The sequence below is a fragment of the Ischnura elegans genome, chromosome 1, assembly GCF_921293095.1.
Source record: "Ischnura elegans chromosome 1, ioIscEleg1.1, whole genome shotgun sequence".
Classification (NCBI taxonomy): Eukaryota; Metazoa; Arthropoda; class Insecta; order Odonata; family Coenagrionidae; genus Ischnura; species Ischnura elegans.
In genome coordinates, this window is record NC_060246.1 from 14,601,539 (window position 1) to 14,615,630 (window position 14,092).

General features: G+C 40.5%; 1 protein-coding gene across 2 annotated transcripts in view; it reads right to left on the minus strand.

Moving 5' to 3' along the window:
* Window positions 1–14,092, minus strand: part of LOC124155976 — a 140,802-nt gene that overhangs the window by 10,843 nt on the left and 115,867 nt on the right. The window lies entirely within an intron of this gene.

Consider the following 14,092-nt stretch of genomic DNA (forward strand, 5'->3'; position numbering starts at 1 on the left):
ACCGCGGCGAAAGCAGTCAGATGGCAGCAAGCACAGAGGAGGGGGAAGCGTTGCCAGATATTATGTCAAAACAAAGGTATGTACAGTCAGTAACTCATCAAGAGATAAAAGTATATGGCTGTATTTGACAACCTTGGAAGGGAGATGAGATGGTGAATGGGCTCAGCTATTGGCCCTAGGGTTGGTACAGTCCTACTCTGCCCTAGTCCTTTGAAAGGTGTGATCAGACATCCTCCTCCATGGCAACTGAAGTCTGGAATTTCTAACCCTTTAAATCATAGCAGGGCAGTCTGTTGCATAGCAACAGTTAAGTGTTTATCTTTTAAATCTCCTCTTCAAGATTCTATGTTATGTGGCAAGATGAGAAAATCACTTCTTCAATATAATATCTGCTAAAGAGACTTATATCCATCATCTATATGCACACAATTTTAGGAGATGACCTTGACCAATCATTGGCAAACCTTTACCGGGTCATCTACAAGTGCAGTCAAAGAGCGAGAATCCTACATAATAAAAACCAATTGCATGGACCAATACTCGAGCCCTATCGAGTCCTGATGGGATTACTGTGAGCACTCCCTAATTATCTCTATCAAATTAACTCCCTGATTTTTCACAAATAATTCCTCAATTTAAGCAATCCAGGTTCTAATCCCTGTCTGGGCGAATGATTTTCTCAAGGCATCCAGAATTACTTTCAATTTTTACTTTGCATTTCCTTCCAATTCATAAATAGAATAACTTTAACATATATAAAGCAACAAAATATCATTTCTGTAGATCCATTAATAATCATTACACAAAGGTGATTTATAAAGTAAATTTCTGGCATGGCTGATGCCCAAAAATTCAAGTACTAATGCACAGAGTGTCAAAGGAAGCAAATAATTCGGCTATCTGGGCCATTATCGGTTTCTCGGAATTCAATCTCCAATTCAAATCTATTGAGGATGATGGAATTATAATTGCATATATCTTTCGTGGCAGATTATTTGCACAAAATCTGATGCTAAACTAGTCCTTGTCAGGAATTCTCTGAATGCTCTCACTTTCTACATTAGAATTTTTCTTATTAATTCCTTGATTAATTGGTGACGTACAATACGATTTTAAACAATAATATTAGTCAGAACTTCGTGGAAGAATTTCATACTCATGATTTTATTTTGTGCTTTTCTAAAGAAAATTGATTCAATTAAAAAAAGCAACAGAGTGGAAAGGTTAGTTGTACGTATAGGCGGATTCAATGGAGGTGAGGAGTGGTAGAAAAACAACTGATAAAAGAAACTAATATTTTTTTACATTTGGTTCACAACATGCAACCCTACGAGGAATTCAACGTTGATAGCATCTTCAAAATGTCCTTTTAAGATGCATTAATATAGGTATATTTTCCAAAATCCCCGGACTCCCAGTTCTACGGGGGGAGTGTTTCCATGATATCCCTTCTTCTGCGTTTATCCCGGTTTCCTCGTCGCCAAGGGGTGCCTAGAGCAAATATTAACCACTCAAAAGAAGACTATACAACATTTGTCAAGGGATTCGCTAATTTTAAGGACTTAAGTTAGCGATCGCTAGTAATAACCGGAATTTGCGCCTGAGTAGCCAGGACAAACGCCTGTTTTGTAGCCTCCTATTGTTGCTCGATACGCCGATGGCAGTCCGAATAATAACATATTTTTATGAAAAGGTGAAACACACACAACATTGTAAGCTTTTTCCATTCGCTCTCCCCACGAAGGGCGCTCGCATTGTCTTCGCCCGATCGCCTATCTGCACCATCTTACGCTCACACACAGACCACCCTCCCGGGCGAAGAAAGCACGCAAGTACGACCCAACTCACCCCTCGCGGCGTCTTCTGCATAATTGCAGACGTCGAAATAATAAACCTGTCAACCGGCACACCAGATACTTTCCGAAGGGTGGTTGACTGGGGGCGAGGGACAACTCGCTTTTGACTTCCTGTCTGGACCAGGCGGGGTTTGTTGTGCTGAGGGTGTGGGTTACCGGGGTTACAGAGGGAAAGAGGCTGCCGGGAAGACATCGCCGTCAGACTCTCTCCGCTAGATCCCACGTCCAACTCGCCCCAACTCCTTCGAGTCAGAGGCGTTTGTAGCCTTTAAGGCACGTCCATGGGGTCATTGGCGCAGCGAGGGGGGGTTTTGGGGGATAAACCCCCCCCCACCCAGAGCTCAGAGAAATTTTTAAGTTTAATCCATTTCACTTAATTGGATCAGTATTACTTATAGAATAGTGTTAGGATTAATAAAATATCCCTTAGAAAGCCGTAAAACTCACCATTTTGAACCATTTATCATAAAATTCCGCAATTTAATAATCTCGCACCTACCGCTTATCCTGGTGGGTTTTCCATACCCCCATACCCGTAAGTATTAGTTGCGCCTGAAACCCCCCCTAGCCTTAATTCCTAGTTGCGCCCCTGCTCAGGCAGGCCCATGAATTCGCATAAATAAGCAATGGGAAGTGTCAATATGGTTTACACTCAGAATATATTTACGGGGAGAGGGGGGACGAGATCAACATAATTTTAGGCGAAGTAATTTTAAATAAGGACATCCCATGAACATTATTAAGAGAAGACTACAATAATAGTATATGGATCGGAAAATAGTTTAGGGCGTCGATCGGTGGAGAGCCGTAGTCAGTCACGTAGCCACTACCCCCATTCCACTACACACATGGGGAGAGGTAGACAATTTAGGGATTTTCGATGCCGCGAGCCGAAGCGATAAAATGTTTTCTCATTTTGGACGGCTGACTCCGTCCAAACAGTGGCAGGGGGAGCTGACAAAGAGTTATGCAGTGGACGGCTGTTGGAGGTTGGAATCCCTTCCCCTCTTCAAATACGCCCCCGCGCGCCCGACCACCAAAAGACTTTATTCCTCGTCTTATTCACGGAGGGGCGCAGCTAGGAATTAAGGCTGGGGGGGGCGTTAGGTCCAACTATAATTATAGCGGGGTTTGTGAGGGTATGGAATACCCACCAGGATAAGCGGTAGGAGCGAGGTTAATAAATTGCAGAATTTTAAGATAAATGGTTAAAAGTGGTGAGTTTTACTGCTTTCTGAGGAATATTTAATAATGCTAACCCTATTATATTAGTAATATCAATCCAATTAAATAAAATGGATTAAACTTAAAAATTTCTCTGAGCTCTGGGGGTTTTATTTATCCCCCAAACCCCCCCCCCCCCCCCCTCTCGCTGCGCCACTGTCTTCGCGCACCTTGAGCGTAGCGTGACTTCAACTTCAGATAGCAGCTCCCTCCCCCCCTTCTTCATTCTGCAGCGAGCGTCTTGAGGGCGGGGCGCGGCCAACACGATCAAGACCACCACCTCTACGCGGGCGCCCTCCCGCACGGAGCGGACGAAAAAATAAACACCCCGGCTCCGGCTTTCTTTTCTAAAATGTGACCGCAGCATTATTACATTGATAATATATGAGAGCATAGGCGTGGTCGGGATTGTTTTACGCGTGGGTTTCCAAGAGTGCTTAACAAAGGCAGCATCATACGCCATTTTTGCATCTAAAATATATAAATTTTACATCATCAATATAAATTTTGAGTCTCCATCCCCTAATTGATGCCATTTTCACTTTTTTCATTGATCACTTAGGTTAAAAAAATATTATAGCTTAACAAATTACGACAAGGTGAGGGCAAAAAAATAACCCAGTGCATCACACTTTGATATCACGAATAATAATTAATGGAAAAGTAATCCCAATTTAATATCAACAGGCGATAGTTAGAGGCCAAAGTTTAACCAGTTTATATTTCATAGCAGCGTACAAAAGCAGTTATCATAAATTGAAGACAAAATGATTCCTTCTTTTCGACATTTAAGTGGTACATACCAATTATTTAGATCAAAATAATATGACCGGTAAATACTGTTTCGGCGATAAATGGGTTAAAACCGCCGTTAAGTATTTGAGAGAGAGAATGGCTAATTGAGGTGTATATTTTTTGCTTATTTTCCTTCTCTTCCATATTCTAAGTCTATCCAATGAATAGCAATTTGAAATTAGGCAGATTTCCGCAGTGGCGTTAAAGGAGTGCACTTCATTGTCGTGTACCAAGCAAAATAAGAACGCAAAATAAGAACGCGGTGGATTTGCCCCGTGATGACAGACAGTAGTCACGTGTAAAATAATGAAATCAGTGGCGTAACTATGGGGGGGGGGGATGAGGGAGATAGATCCCCACCCCCAAAGCCTCATAGAAATAAAAATATTATTCAAAACCATTGCCTGGTTTTGACTTATAGTAAATTTTAACGTAACCTTTTAATGAAACCCAAATTTTAAGTGTTAAAATTATGTAAAATGTATTTGCAGGCATGTCATGTCATTTTTACAAAATTTTCCTAAAGGGGGGTGGTGGGTGGGAGATCGCCCTTAGCCCATTCCCTTTCATCCCCCCCTCCCATGAGCATATTCCTAGTTACTCCACTGAATGAAAGGATCCACGGAGGAAGACCAACGGGCAAATATCTAGGGCCAATGAAGAAGGACACGGGGAATAAGAACCTCGGGTAGTTAAAAGAACTAGAGTCGGAGAAATGTAGGGAGTATGAAGTATACCAACCGTAGCAATGGCGCAGCGAGCTCAGAGAAATTTTTAAGTTTAATCCATTTTACCCAATGGGATTGATATTACTAATAGAACAGCCTAAGGTATTAATAAAATATCCCTCAGAAAGCCGTAAAACTCACCATTTTGAAACATTTATCTTAAAATTCCGCAATTTACTAATCTCGCACCTACCGCTTATCCTGGTGGGTATTCCATACCCCCACACACCCCGGTATTAGTTGCACCCCCCCCCTCCCCAACCTTAATTCCTAGCTGCGCCCCTGAACCGTAGGACTACAATACTATGTTTGTAAGTGCCAAAGTGAACTTTCAAATGAATACGAAATTCGGGAATCCAAAAAAAATATATATTAGGACTCAAAGACGAAGCTCTGAGTACACTTGGAGCAGAAACAGGATGTATATGAAATCCACACCCTCCTTCCTCCCGCACGACATCTGGAGAGCGTTAAGTAGCACATGCAGATCTCTAGATGTGAATGAAGCAGCCTCTCTCTCTCTCCTTCTCTCTCTTAAGACGTGCAAGCCGCTTCATGCGGAGTCACAATAAGAGTCTGTTCCTCACGAATCGATGGTGAGCGTCGACTCTATGCGGACTTAAAATTTGAGGGCCCCTGAGAACAAAATATCGCCGGAATTTGCAATTCCCTCGAGTGAGGGGGAGATTACAAAAAGGCCGTACAAGAGAGCATTTAGATGATTCACACCACAGCCAGCCACTTGCAGCGTCAAGAGTGATAGTGAGGAAAAAGAGGCTTCCGATCCGATAAGTGAAGTGTTCTACCGAATCAAAAGCTTTTCTTTCACAAGAACAGGAAAATCACCACTGTAAATATTTCCCTAACGTAGCTTTGCGATCAGTGATACATATCCTCATTTCGTGATAAGGTGGCCTTCAGGGGACTAAAATTATCAGCTGTAAACATTGGTTTTGGCCCATTCCAGGGTATGACCTCGCTGACGATAGCGCATAATTACGTAATCAATAATTACGTATCATAATCTGCCACGAATTTGAACATATTGTCCACATGCTAAATGAGAGTTGACACGGACATCTATTCATGAGAGATGGACTTTCAAAAAGCTAACTATTTACTTTAAATGAATACGTGAAAGAATATTAGAAAAACATACAGTTTTATTTTTCGAAATTCTTTCAATCCCGCATATTAGCCTATTAGTTATCTCCTACTGCCATGTATCCATAGTTATTCCGAGGCTGCAAGTAATAAGAATGGTTTCTTCAATACCGCAACCAGAGACTCGGATACACCAAATTCCTGCACTATACTCCAAATACCACAAATTAGCGGTTCGTAGAACATTGATGATTTGTTAGCTTATCGTTTACAATGAAAGTCGACTCAAAAGAGAGAAATTGATCAAATAAATTCAGGTGAAATGAGGCTTGAATTAATGTGGCTATTATTTTAGCTATTTAACTTATCTTGGGAAAAGCACATCCGGGAAATATTAAGAGAAGGAAAGTCTGACCGATCGAAGGGAAAAAATAGATTAACTCTGTGGCGGGAATTACATTTAGAACACTTTTTGCCTATTGTTCAAAAGATTTTTAGAGAGCCTAACTATTACTGTATAAACGATTATAGGGAGCAAATTAGGGAAATAGGATAGATCTGATAAATTAAAATATGCCGTTTCTCCCGCGTAAAATAAAGGACAATATCTGAATTAGTTTAGCTCTAAGATAGCTGGACACGAACTATGCTCTGCATGTATAGTTAATAACTTACTGTAATTGTTAATACTAGCTATCATGAATGCATTTCTAGGCATTTTATAACTCGTGCAAGAATCAGCTAACTTTTCGTTTTTCTATTCATAACTAATAGTTTTATTTGCATAGTAGCATGCCCGTGTCTTTAGCTCTCCCCTAGTCTCTGATCTGACCCCTTGTCGTTGTCCTGTGAGCTGCATGCCTGGTGTCCCGTGTCACACACCCTAGCATATGTAGATGAATGTGGGTTACGTTGTAATTGGTGTGAACAAAATAAAATTTAGCATTTACTTATGATGTAATCAGAATCGAATCAACATTTGACGTGCCTTATTTAAATTTTAAAAATACTAAGACAATGGAAACAGCAGGGTACTCTCATCGAGTTCTTATCAACTATTATGACAAGAAATGTTAGTATAACGATGTTATCCAGTGTCAGGCCCAGAATTAAATCGATTTGCTACCGTAGAGGGAATTCAACCACACAGTCGTAAAAGTTGCATGTTGCAGTAAGCTGAATTCAAATCTCGGGCATAAGAACAAAGATTCTGAGTAGATGATGACTTCTGGTAAGATTCGCTTTTCAATCAATTATTTTTAATCGTATGCCCTTGTGAAAGAGTGAACCAATCTATAGCAGATTGTCTATAACCTAAAGGGTGTATACAAAAACCATTCAAATTACAAAGTAAAGTTCTTATAGCGCTATTTTTCCGTGAGAAGATGATTTATTTATCTTGCCATTCGAGGGAAGAAAACAACCCCATATCACCAGCCCACGCAGGGATCCCCACGAAAAAAAAACGATCGGATCAAAGTGGCAGCCCATGCAAGCGTTCAAGTCTCCGGAATACAATTGATTAAATAATTTGGCTCGAGTGCGCCTTCGGTCCCTTTTGACCGCGCATTCTGTTACGGGCGATTCACACACAATGCTTTAATGAAAGCAGCCAAGAAGCCAGCCCGCATCCTCCCCCCGCCCCCCCTGACGTCACAGGCGGTGAGTCAGAGTCCCGAGGAGGGCGGAAGCGACAAACGCCGCTATCGCCTGGCGGCCTCACCGCGGAAAGAGAATTTTCCGGTCACAGGGTTTATTCCTTTTTCCTTCAGAACCCGTCGTCACCATCCTGCTCATGTGCACTCAAGGACGACCAAATCGTGTAATTTTAGTCGTCCCTCCTTGGATTCTACGATATTTTTAAATTCGTTTTTAAGCTGCTAAGAACGACGTATTTCGGAATGTTTGAAGAAAAATATCAATAATTGATATCGATGTATTAAGCAAAATAATCCCTAAATACTATTATAAAAGGTCATTATCATAATGGAATCGACCTTCATTAACCACGCCAGGGAGACAACTGAAGGGCTTACATAGGTACAGAGGATAGGTAGGTAAGATAGGTAAGAAGTCGTTTCAATGCACTAACCATGCAAAAATCAACTGCATCGGCCAGTGGATTACGAGCGATATTCGCTAAATTGAAACTTCTGGGGATAGAACGTTGCACAACCAACTGAAAATGAAACACCTTTGTCTATTCCGAGTAAATCGGAAATTAGGTCAGTTATACTCCGAAATCTTATAAAGACAAAGGATTAGTTATTGACAATTCAAGCATCGCATTGATTCTTACAAAGGTTTTTTTTGTAGCCCTGAAGGAGATTAAGAAAGCATAAATGGGTTGTAATTAGATAATTTCTCATTTTTGAAGTCGAGTGGTTTCAATGTTTTCCTCGACCAGCATCTATCGTTCACATTGAGGACCATTACTTGGTTTAACTTCGAGAGTCCATGGTGAAAAGGGCTCAAATAGAGCTTGCAAAACCAGTTGCAGCAATAATGCAGGGACATTTTAGCTCTTACTATTAGTCTTATAAGTAAAACGATCTCTTTTACTTCAGTTCAACTAAACGACTCGAGAAGAGTCAACAAACGGAACACGTACGAAATGGAAAATGATGTGTAATATTTGCAACAAAAGAAAGATGAATGACGACTTTAGATCTGAAATTAAATAGTACGGCGAGGAAATACGGAACTCAAAAATCATATTCAATAGACAAATATTCTCCAAATAATTTTTTGGCGGGGGCTTGATCCATAAAACTATGTCTAGAAAATCTACATTAAACTATGAAAGCATAATCAATAATGCTACCCGACGTTACGTGAAATTGTCTCACATACTTTAAATTAAAGGAATAAAATGGATTCCATTGCCGCGTTTAAAGCACGTTATCTGAAAGATAGACGTAGATCCACATAGTGAATTGAATAATTTACTAGAATGATAAACAGGTAGAACTAGATTTTATGATCATAACGGTAAATACGGTTTCTAAAACCGCCAATATATTTAAATTATTCATGAAATGAAATAATTTACTTTATTGAATAATTTACTAGAATAATAAACAGGTAGAACTAGATTTTATCATCATAACGGTAAATACGGTTACTAAAACCGCCAATATATTTAAATTATTCATGAAATGAAATAGGAATAAAATCCGACCATTATCAAAATAAACATACTGAAAAATGCTTAAATCGCTGTGGCATGCACGACATTGATATAAGATACTATCGATCCTTCCCGTAGTTAACGTAGCAATGAATTGTCAAACCCTCATCAGTGGCGTAGCCAGGGGAGGGGGATCCGGGGGTCCGGACCTCCCCCGAAATATGAAAACACAATTATTTTCCTTCATAAAAGAACAAAATATTTAAAAAATCATGAATTTACTAAATATATTTAAGTTTTTTTTCTATTACGAAAAGTGTTAAAATTAGTTTAAAACCCATTACTTAGTGCATAGTTTTTAAAAAATTCCTCCTCCCCTGGTTTTGGACCCCCCACCCCGAACAAAATTCCTGGCTACGCCACTGACCCTCCACCACTTCCCTTTCGCCGAGGCGTAACGATGTCACGCGGCATGAATCTGTGAAGTCGTCAACTTATTTTCGAAAGGCTTTGAGGCCGTCGACGTTTCGTCGCGAATAGATCTCAAAGTAAGAGACGAATCACAGAACAATATGGGTTTCGCACTAGGAGAAAAAAGTGAAGACCTACCACATTGAAACCCATTTGGTTAGAATAAATGAAAACATAGTTGAAATTACGAGGTCGTGTTACCACACCCAGCCCAGTATTATGGGCCAGAAGTTGAGTAGCGACTATCAGGTCAATTTTTGTACACAATGGCTTAGAGGCAATTCAAATATTACGTAACTACAGAGTCCCACGGTTAATTTTACCGTCAATTCATTTTTTTTTAATCAATGATCAGAAAGCATAGTAGATCCAACAGTACTTTTGATTACTTTTGAAGAAGTAATTGTAACCATGAATGCAGTTGGTTCATATTTTACTACACTTTTTGACGAAATGTAACCCGGCTCCTAATTCATTCTACCTGTAATTTTTTTCCATGTAATTTTGCAAACAACATCACATTCTGTTTACATCCTATTATCTATCTCGATGACCATTTTCAGCTCTGCTACGTGAGAAGTAGTAATGCTGTGAACTTTATCCTATAATGTTCTGCTGGCGAGAACTAACTAAGCGTCCTGAGCATCCGGCATCAACCAGATCTGACGGCGATGAAAAAGTACTTCATCGAAACGTCGCACAGTGGGCTAGAATCAAAAAAAGCTGGCTGGTTAGGAAGTGGAGGCCTTGGATTATCGACGGCTCTTGCCTAGAAATAGAGTTTGCTTGAGTCCGTTTCCCTACTTTAAGCACACGATTTAAGTCCATTCTCCGTAGTAGTATATGGAATGCACTCAAAGAAAGAAACCTTTCAGTACACCTCTAGCAGTGCCCAGCGATTGCATAATAAGAGTTATTCGTAGCAATATTTATTAATTTTACTTTCTGGTGATTATTTTCTATCACTATTATACCTATTATCCACATATAAAAGTGAATGAGACCATATTGCATCCACACGCTTGCCGCGTCGCCGTCCTCTCCGCCGCCGGTCAGAACCGGAGTCGGACGCACGCTCGAAAAAAAGATTGAAAAATTCGGGGTTGCAAATTGGTGCAAGGTTTGACTTTAGATCCACAATTTAGAAGCTTCATAGAACGACGTGGCATCAGTCACTTGGTGGAAATCCGTGGTAATATCTACTTTTTCTCTACGTTTATGCAAAAAAAGGGCTGAAAACAGGCTCCGCCATTTTGTTATATATCTATGGTCATTGACGAAACAAAATCTTTAAAAACCCTTCAAATGGAAGAAAAATAAGAGTCAATTAAGATGATATGACATTTTTGTCGATAAAACTATTAATGAAACCACTGCACGAGGATTAAGCTGGAAATTTTCAGAAAAAATTGAGGGTGGTCGTTTTTCACTAAATTTGTTCAAATTTGACCTTACATATATTGTTAACGTGAAAACACAGGATAGAAGAAATCAGGAAAGTTATGCACAATTTATTCGAGCATATGTATGCGAAGCTTCAACTTCCTAGCTCAAAAAAATCGTTTGAGGTTTTAGCCAGCTTTTTTCGATTCTAGCCCACTGTGCGTCGGCAGAAATGGAAATTCCTCAGCGGGCGGGAAGCCCAATAAACATTAAAAGCAACCACTCGGCGGGAAAGAATCAAAAAAAGCCTTATTCACCACCACATTCGTTAAAAATAAAAAATAAATTGCGAATGAGCATTTTTCTTTCAATATTCGAGTCAATCTTCTGAAAAAAATCATTTGTAACACGTGGAAAGGGTCAACCTGCTCTGGTGTGGGGTGAGTGGCGGTGGGTGCGTGATGAGGAACACGATGACGCCCTACAACGACGTCTTCGTTCGGGCTGCAAGCGAGCACATTGGCACCGGGTGCTTATACCCTCGGGCAGATGCCAGCGAGCGAATCCCATGCCGTCGCGAGCCATTCGGGAGTTTTTTTTTTTTTGTCTTTGCCCGGGACATGAACGGCAGCAGCAGATGCGTCACGAAGATCGCTTTCAAGCTTTGAGAGAATGTTTACTTCAAAACGGAGAGGTAAAAAATGACAGACGCTCAAGTGAGTTGTCACTGGAAAAACATTATAGGATGAAATATACAGTACTGCAGCTGCTCACGTAGCTGGGCTGAAAATTGTCATCTAACATGGATAACAGGATGTGAAGAACTGATATCTAAGCGTTAAAAGCCAAGACGAAAAACGGCGTCATTTGAATAGAATAGAATATTTTTATTATGCTCTGGGTACAACCTATGAGTGCAAAAAATAGAAAATACAGGAAATGTTCTACTCTTAATAAAAGGCATTTTGACAAAAATAAGGCATTATGGAGATTATTGCTAGGCTAACAAGAAGTAGATATTTATACAAAAAATGTAAAATATTCGACACTAATAACAGAAAAATATGAGTTTTAACTTAGACAGTAATGAACACACACATACATATACACATTTATGTAGAGAGTTTTGATAACATCACAACTTTAAGATGATAACTCAAATGAGTTGAGGAGACTGAATTAAGCCCCAGACTTCAAATAGGAGTACATCCTTCTTATAACGACTGAAGTGATTTGACACAACTAACAAGGTTAATTAAAAAGAATTATTGCTCGTTGCACCATGAAATTCGGATAGCTCTGTCCGTCAGCGACGCGAGCGACGATTTTGCTAACCCATTTAAATGCGCGCTGATTGATAGCAGATTAAGATGTCGACCGGAGAATCCTCTACTGGAATATTCGTGTTTAAATGCAAGATGAATGCTTAGGGAAGAAGAACCCTTCATTCCATCCCAAAGAATATTGATTTATGTTGCCTCTTCAGTCGCCCCTTAATAGCAAATGCAGAGTGATCCACTCCTTTCCCTATATTTTGCATTAAAGTATTTGAAATTGCGAGGAATAGCATTGAAAAATTATCGCCATAATTTTGGTTAATATTCCGTGATTATATCGCTTATTTCTCCGTGAAATTCGGATCGCTTTTCCACTCAGCGACGCCGAGTGGCGACTTTTGTAAATCCATTCGAATGCACGATGGGTGATAACACATTTGAGACTGATTCTCTTTTGTAAAAATCGTGGGCAAAGTTTTAACTTTTTTCACACCGTTCATTTACGTAATACCGGGAACGGCCGCGCGTGGCTTGTTGGTCTCCAAGCAACAACAGTTTTCGCTCCCTTAACATTCACGGGGTGTAGCATGAAGGGAGGTCCTGCACACATTACCACTCACAATCAGTCAGGTGGAAGAGAGAGAGAGGATGAAAGGACGACGAAATGAAAGGGAGGAGAAAGGTGGACAACCTTCGCTAAAGGACAAAGGACCACTGACTGCGGCGGGAAATGTTACGTGCACTTGCGAGCGAGAGGAGTGCCCCAAGTCGTGACGGGGGGGGGGGGGGGAGAAGGAGGGGGTGTGGTGAGGGAAGAGAGGGGGGGGATCAAGTATACCTGAGAACACGAGATAGGAATTCTTTTGGATCAACTTGAGAAGGTAGGTGTGCGATTACGGGACCCATAACTAACTCTCTTATACATCTTAAGACGACATCGTTAGAGGTTAAATATCAAAAGTACGATACAAAGAAAGTAGTAATAATTCAATCTCCATATTTTTGAGATGATACTTGTAAAATAATGCGGTGCTAAGGAAGAATGGTGAAGATAAAATGGATAAACTGAGTATGTAATGAGGAAGTGCTAAGAAGAGTGGGAGAAAAGAGAAGTCTCCTAAAAACCTTAAGCAGAAGACGGGACAACTTAGTTGGACACATTATGAGGCACGAAAGCCTGATGAAGACTACCGTATAAGGACAGGTGGAAGGGAAGAAGGGCAAGGGACGACCCCGATTGAGTTGCTTAGGACAGGTTTTAAAGGATGTAAAAGAGAAGAAATATTTCTCTATGAAAAGGTTAGCGGATAGGAGAGAGGAATGGAGAGCTGCGTCAAATCAACCTAAGGATTGTTGAGCCATGATGATGATGACTTACACCAAATATTCCAGCCAACCGCGTCACCGATTTCGCGTGACTGATGTAAGTCGGATTCAATTACTACATCATTTTCAAGTAACTGAAAAAGTATAGCGTAGTGACGTGTTATTTGCATCATGATTGCGAAGGTTTAGCAAACATTCTATAATTTTTTTGCGTCAAATTTCATTTACGACGAATGCGGCAAGGTAAGGGCATTTTAGGCGCCCGTCAGTAAATTTTCACGAAAATGGCGTATACTTTGCTTCTCGCACCAAACCATTTTAATTGCAATCGAGTGACTGCGTCGCGCCGCGAGAGAGAGAGAGAGAGAGAGAAGCGTTCAATGCGCATTGATTTTGCGATAACAATCCTCGACTGTTCCCTCCCGACATTTTCTTTCGTCACGAAAGGTAAGGGCATCTAACGGCATTGGCCTCGCGAGCACGGGTAAGCTATCCCTCACAACTGCCACCGCTTGTGGTTTTACATCTTTCTAAACGTCACTGCCACTGCTAAGATTCATTATACACACTTTGCACATGGGCGTATTCCAGGAAGATGAGTCATCGGAAATTTCATCAAGCCAAGTTCGAGCGAATGAATTTTAATCGTCTCCACGATGGATCAGTAGCGAGAATAAATTGTAGCACTTTCGGTCGCATCGGGTCAAAACGTCGGTTGCAGCAAAACTAGGGAACACTTTGAATATTAAACGTTACTTCAGTCAGAATTACAAGAAATTAGAGACCAGAAAAACTCTA